At 36.9% G+C, this 6,000-nt stretch overlaps 1 protein-coding gene across 3 annotated transcripts in view; it reads right to left on the bottom strand.

Annotated features, from left to right (window-relative positions):
• Nucleotides 1-240: 240 nt before the first annotated feature.
• The window catches only part of RIMKLB (ribosomal modification protein rimK like family member B), a 57,127-nt gene continuing 51,367 nt past the window's right edge, over nt 241-6,000 (bottom strand). Inside the window, exons 9-10 of one of the 3 annotated variants that reach the window (XR_009960593.1) lie at nt 579-777; nt 241-441 (exon numbers count right to left, since the gene is read on the bottom strand). The gene's annotated coding sequence lies outside the window, so the exon portion shown is untranslated. Of the gene's footprint in view, nt 778-6,000 lie in introns of all 3 variants that reach the window. The other 2 variants (XR_009960587.1, XM_062593607.1) reach the window with 2 other exon arrangements.

Below are 6,000 nucleotides of genomic sequence, written 5' to 3'. Positions count from 1 at the left end.
GTTTTCTCTGTATCTTTGGTTAAATAATAACATGACTCTAAAAAAACTGAAGGCCTGATAATGGGTTACCACAGCATTTGGGAAAATTACTGATGCAAGTATAAAGCTTTTTGGAATTCTTCAGAATGAAATTGCTGGAGAGAAAAGAAAAAAGGGATAATAAGATGGAGACAATTCAGCAGGTTTTACTTTTCTGGCTTAGCTGTATCGGAAGATAGTAAAAAGAACCTCACACTCACATGAATTAGAATTCACAATTCTTTTATTTGGTTCTCCATGTTAGCAAGACACTATTCATTATGACTGTTAATCCCAAGTCTGGACATCACCTCACTTCACATTGCTGCTGATCCATCCCTTCTTCCTTTCACTGTGAAAGGGGCATTATCAAGAGAGAAGCGTCCCCGTAAGAGGGAAGATCTCCTGCTGATGTACAAAAACCTAGAGAAACAAACCATTAAAAAAGTCAGTCTTTGTCCTGAAAATAGTAACATCCAAAATTCAAGCAAGCATCATATAAAAAAAGAACTCTGTAACTGGCATCTAACTGGCTTCCTTGATAGCTGTATCAAGGATACCTTGATAGATGCATCAAGGGCTGAGCCATGGATACCAAACTCCTCTTCTGACTTTGGAAAAGCTTTTCCAGGTCAAGGAGTGAGATGCAGTGACGGTTGTATTCTAAAGGTGAAACTTAGTTCCTGTTACCTTTCCTGTGGGTAGAGGAGTTCAACCTCTGCAAGTGTTGATCCAGCATCTTTCACAAGCATTACATTCCTGTGGAAATATTTCATGTGGAGGAAAATTTGTGTAAAAGTTTAGCAAACTCAAACTGCAACCTTTCTGCCTAGTTCTTTTACTGATAAAACTTCAATATCTGCCACTTGGGAAGCAAACATTTCTGGTATTCAGGCAGGGACAAACAATTCCATCACCACATTATATTTGGGCTACTTCTCCCATACATTGCTGTAGAGATGGGTGGAGAGAGTAACTAGAACATGTGCTGTTTCTGTTGTCCTTGTTAAATACATGGGGAGAATAAAACACAAGCATCCCAAATTTCCTCTTGAATCTCCTAAAATATCATACAAGTGCATAATAAACAATACCACCAAACAGATAGAATCCATCAGAAAATGGTACTGACAGTGCTTTGTACAATAGTAGTGAGGACAAGAAACTCCATATACATGTCCTTGGACAAATCATACCAAATAACACCAGATATGAAATCTTTACAGCTGCACGAAGAGTGAACATCACATTCCCATTCCCCACAACGGTATAACCAAGAGTTTCATCTTGTCTCCTGGCCTTTCACTGCACAGAGAAGACAGAGCTGAAGGTGTACACAGCTACTACTCAGCCTCTTCTCTCTGCTTCATGGCACCTCCCTGTTTTATTCATGTAATATTGTACCCCCAGTTTATCTCACTATCTCTTTCCTAAACAAAATGTAAATACTTTTCAACCCTAATAAACTAAGCGTTAAGGGAGCTCAGTATCATTACTTCTACCAAAACAGAAAGTCTGCAAAGAAAAACCGAGTGACTGGCAAAAGAGCTAGCAACAGTCGGCTTACGAACTAATCTAATACAGATTTTTCCTCCCTTGCTCGTAAGAAGTAACATTTTGCATTAGGGAGATTTTCCCAGTAAATTCTGGAAATAATACATATCCCTAAAACTTATGAATCTGATAAATTATCATTTTCTGATTATAATACTTTATTTGGAAAAATTCCAACCAAGTTTAATAACATTCCGTACCTTTTCTATTCCTATGTTAAAAGGATACCTCAATTATATTGCAATCTGTTCAAGACAAAATGTAGTCCTTATCTTATAAAGCTATATCATGGTAATCTATAGATTACTTAGTAAAATATTGTACCTGCACTTGGAGACAAACATACAGCACTACAAGAGAAATAAAAAGTCCACTGTCAAGCAAAAGCAACCACATTTTTTTCACTGACTGCTATATAGTATAGTAGTTGACAAAAAACATTTGTTAGTACTGTATGTATCATAATAAAAATATACAGACCAGCAAAATTTGTGATGGATCACAAACATCCACCCTCATCTAACCAAAGTTCAGATTAGCACAGCTGATAGCTGTCAGCTTGGCAACCTAAGCCTATTCCTCCTCTACAACTGACTTCAGCCTTAGGAACCAGAGGTATTTCCACAGCCAATGTTCTTTTTAAAAGACACACATTCAGAAGCACATCAAAGAGTTCTTAAATCAAAAAGAAACAGCTACAAAAGATGTAAATGTATGCAACACTTTCAAAGTCTTTTCTCAAATGTTTCTTCCTGTCCTTTTACTAGAAAGGACCCCAAAATCCCTCTCCCCAGCAACATCAACGGGTGCCCAGTTGAGATCAGACTTTGCATGTAATTAGTCTTTCAGATCCTATGTACTCTGACTGATTTCCCTTAACCAGTTTGCCTCCTATAGGAATGGACAGTGATGTATGTAACTCCCCAAATACATTCCAAACCAAGAAAAAAGATCTGTTACCAAGACAGATTAACATATGCAATTGCAAGTAGCAAACTGCCTCCATTAATAAGCAGACAACACAGACACACAGAAATCTACCTAAGTCTTTTTATGAGTCCTTCCCTGCCACACCAGATAGAGCTTAATGAGCTGACACAGTACCATACAGACCCTGTATATTCTAGTAACACTTACACTGCCTTCTTATATCCCTTAAAAGCTTAAATTTGATCCAGTATGAGAAACCATCTTCTCTTCCTTACGGCAGATTCACGTTCTACTTAAGGTTCTAGAAAGGAAGGAGAGAAGATTTCTAAATGGAACGAAAGAGAAATACCTGGAAATACCCTGATAATGTCCTGCCAAATACAGTCTAAATGCTACCTTTTGTATCTGCTTAATTCATAATGTCTTCTCCATTACAGAGTGAGGAGTTGAAGCCCATCTTTTCTTTTGAATACATAACCTTTGCCCTTACTTGTAAGTCTATGAAAAAGGAAGGAAAATATTCTGCCCACCTCTTCCGAAACTCTACCAGATCACAGTTGCAGTAAACAGAATGCATTGCTATGTCACATCTAGTAGAAAAAAAGTAACATTATGGCAGTCACATTATGACAGTAACATTATTGACAATCACATGTAAAAATGTGGAGGAACTGAGAGAGTACTCTAATCCCTGCTCGTCTTACTCTCAAAAAAGCTTTCCTGAAGTCACCTAAAATGGCTCCCTTTCTCATTAGAAAGGCTTACAAACATTTCTGTGCCTCTCCATCTCTGTATGACTTCTAAAAATTGCTTAGCAGAAGATTATAGATGGGTCTGGGTAAGCAGGCCAGTACTTGAGATCAGATAACCAACTCTTTTTCACAGTATTAATCATCTAAGCTAAGCACATCAACATTTTAACCCGTATGACCATCCAATCTTGTAGGCAAGTACAACTAGTTTACCTACTCTACCCCATTTCTATGCCAATATTCAGCTTTCTTCCGTGATACCTAGTCCCTGAAGGCTAGCATGACTAGCACATACTATGTACAGAAAGTCTGGTAAGATTTCTTCCATACAGAAGAAAGCAGGAAATACTGAAGACAGCAAGAGCTGTTTTACTGCCTCATCTCCATCTCTGCTGATAGACTTGACACATGCCCAGATTTCTTTGCTTTTACTACCACAAGCTGCTTTCTTTCTTTCACTTTCCCATCGACTGCATTTAAAAACTTTCTGTATGGGTCTCACTGCCCAAGTAATTTTTGCTCATTGCTCTGTTTAACAAGATTCTTTTCAAGTCTCTCTCTGCATAAAATATTTTTCACTTCACGTATTTGAACTTCTTTCACTTTGCAGTAACTCAAGGCAGGAATTTTCAGTCTATAGTCCAGATATTACTTTTAAAAGCTGTAGGAAAAGTGAAGAGTAACTAAGAAAAGCAAATCAGTTTTCTGTAGTCCAAAATGGTATGTAGAGAAGATTTAGTGGCTTGAATATCAAAGCTCAAACTCAGCTTAGTTGTGATGTGTAAGTGTTCTTCCTGACTTTAATATGACTACCCAGATAACTAAAAGGAACAGCATTTGTAATTAATGAACTGTAATTAATTCAGCTGTAAAGTGAACTACAAATTCTTTTATGAAAATACAAAAGCCACTCTGTTGTTATGTATACTGGTATATACTGTGACTACAAACAGCTAACTTCTTCTCAATCTACACTGTTGTATTTCTCTGCATTTTAACTGACCCAGATTCAAACTTGCCATGTCAGATTGTTCATCACTGATTCCATATCCTGCTGTTCTCTTCCATTTTCCTCTTTTCAGAAAGACTGTCCTAATGTCAGCACTTCAATCTCTAGAAGGAAGAGACTGACTTAAAATGGAGGTATCATTACTATGGAATGTTCTAATCATTCATGCAATAATTAATTCTATGTCTAGATAATTGATGTGATGATTGAAACTACTGGCTGTTAACCATAAGTCAAAAATACTATATGCTCTGCATATGCTGCTTTTTCTCCATTTTTGAACACAATTCTGACTGTTGGTGCTTTGAACGTTTTTTCAATCTTGAGATATATGAGACCTCTAAAAAGAATACTGTCCATTACTGTTACTATAGTTCTAACGCAACTATAGCTCAAATAATCTATGTAGTCCTCTATAAATATTCTAACATAGTAATTAGCACCTGCATAAAAGCCACACAAGGGGGAAATGGAACTGCTTTTTTTGCTTTTCCCAGACTAGAGCTTTTACTTAATATGACTTAATTTGGAACTGACCACATTGAGGTTGCCTGCAGACATTTTGCATTTTTCCTTTGTACCTGTACTGATTTTCTCTCCTCCTCCTTTAATAAAAATGCTGTAACATTTTTTAAAAAAACTTTGTTTCAGTGTAATGTTTTGTAAAGACACTTAATCATCTCAAATAATTAGAAGAGTTCACAAATCCTTTTCACTATGTTATAGTGGGTTAACGACTGGTACTAACTTAGAAGCAATTTATCTTCTGTACTTTGTAGTCACTGAAATGACTAGTTAAATTAACACATCCTAAATCGAAAAGTAGCCAGGATTCAGAAACAGAGAAAGAAGCCTCAAAGAGATTAAAAAAAAAAAAAAAAAATCTAATCACACCGGGGGGGGGGGGGTCGGGGGGGAACGCCCGACTCATTTACATAAATGTGCATCACTGCACCCTACTGGACAAAATTAGAATGGTTCATGGTATGATTGAGTCTTAAGCCAAGTCTACTCATTTGTTAGTGGATCCCTGCTGTTGTACTTAAATCTCGAGTGACCATCACGTACCATGTGAAAATTCTGATTTCTTAAAGTGTCACTACAGCATAAAACTGACTGCTTATACATGTATTTGTAAACTATGCTCTATGCACAAAAAGAATGAATGTTGACAATACTAGGATAATTCATATTCAAAGGGGAACCAGGTTTAGATGCAAAGGAAACTACATTTGAGATGAAACATTATATTAATTTAAGTATACATCCATGTCATGTCAGTTGTTACCAAGTAGTACTGTGGTAAAATACTCAAGAATATTTCAAATGAGATTTGTGTGCAAGAGAAATACATGTGAGAACAGCCTTAAAAGTTGTACAATAGGACAAAAAAAGCAACAGACACCCTCTCAGCCCACAGACTTGACCACTGGCCGGAAATAAGGACATTTCTTCTCCTCATAAAATAAAATTCCATTATGAGCATAGAGAAAGACAGCCTAGGCCGACTGCATAATCCTCCCCATTTATTCCTTGTTTTTCAGAAGAGGTTAAAACAAACATGTAATAAATAGCATAACTAGGACTAATCTTCCTGTGGAGCAGAGAGATGGATGGACAAGGTGAATTCCTTCCAGCCTTTCCTACTTTCCACTAGTCTAAGATCTGGTAATTTTAGAGACGTTTCTGAGGCATACTGTGCCTTATAGAGGCAGTGGGCAAAGAATATTCCAGAAT

The sequence above is a fragment of the Rhea pennata genome, chromosome 1, assembly GCF_028389875.1.
Source record: "Rhea pennata isolate bPtePen1 chromosome 1, bPtePen1.pri, whole genome shotgun sequence".
In the NCBI taxonomy this organism is placed as follows: Eukaryota; Metazoa; Chordata; class Aves; order Rheiformes; family Rheidae; genus Rhea; species Rhea pennata.
This window is presented reverse-complemented; position numbering and strand designations above follow the sequence as displayed.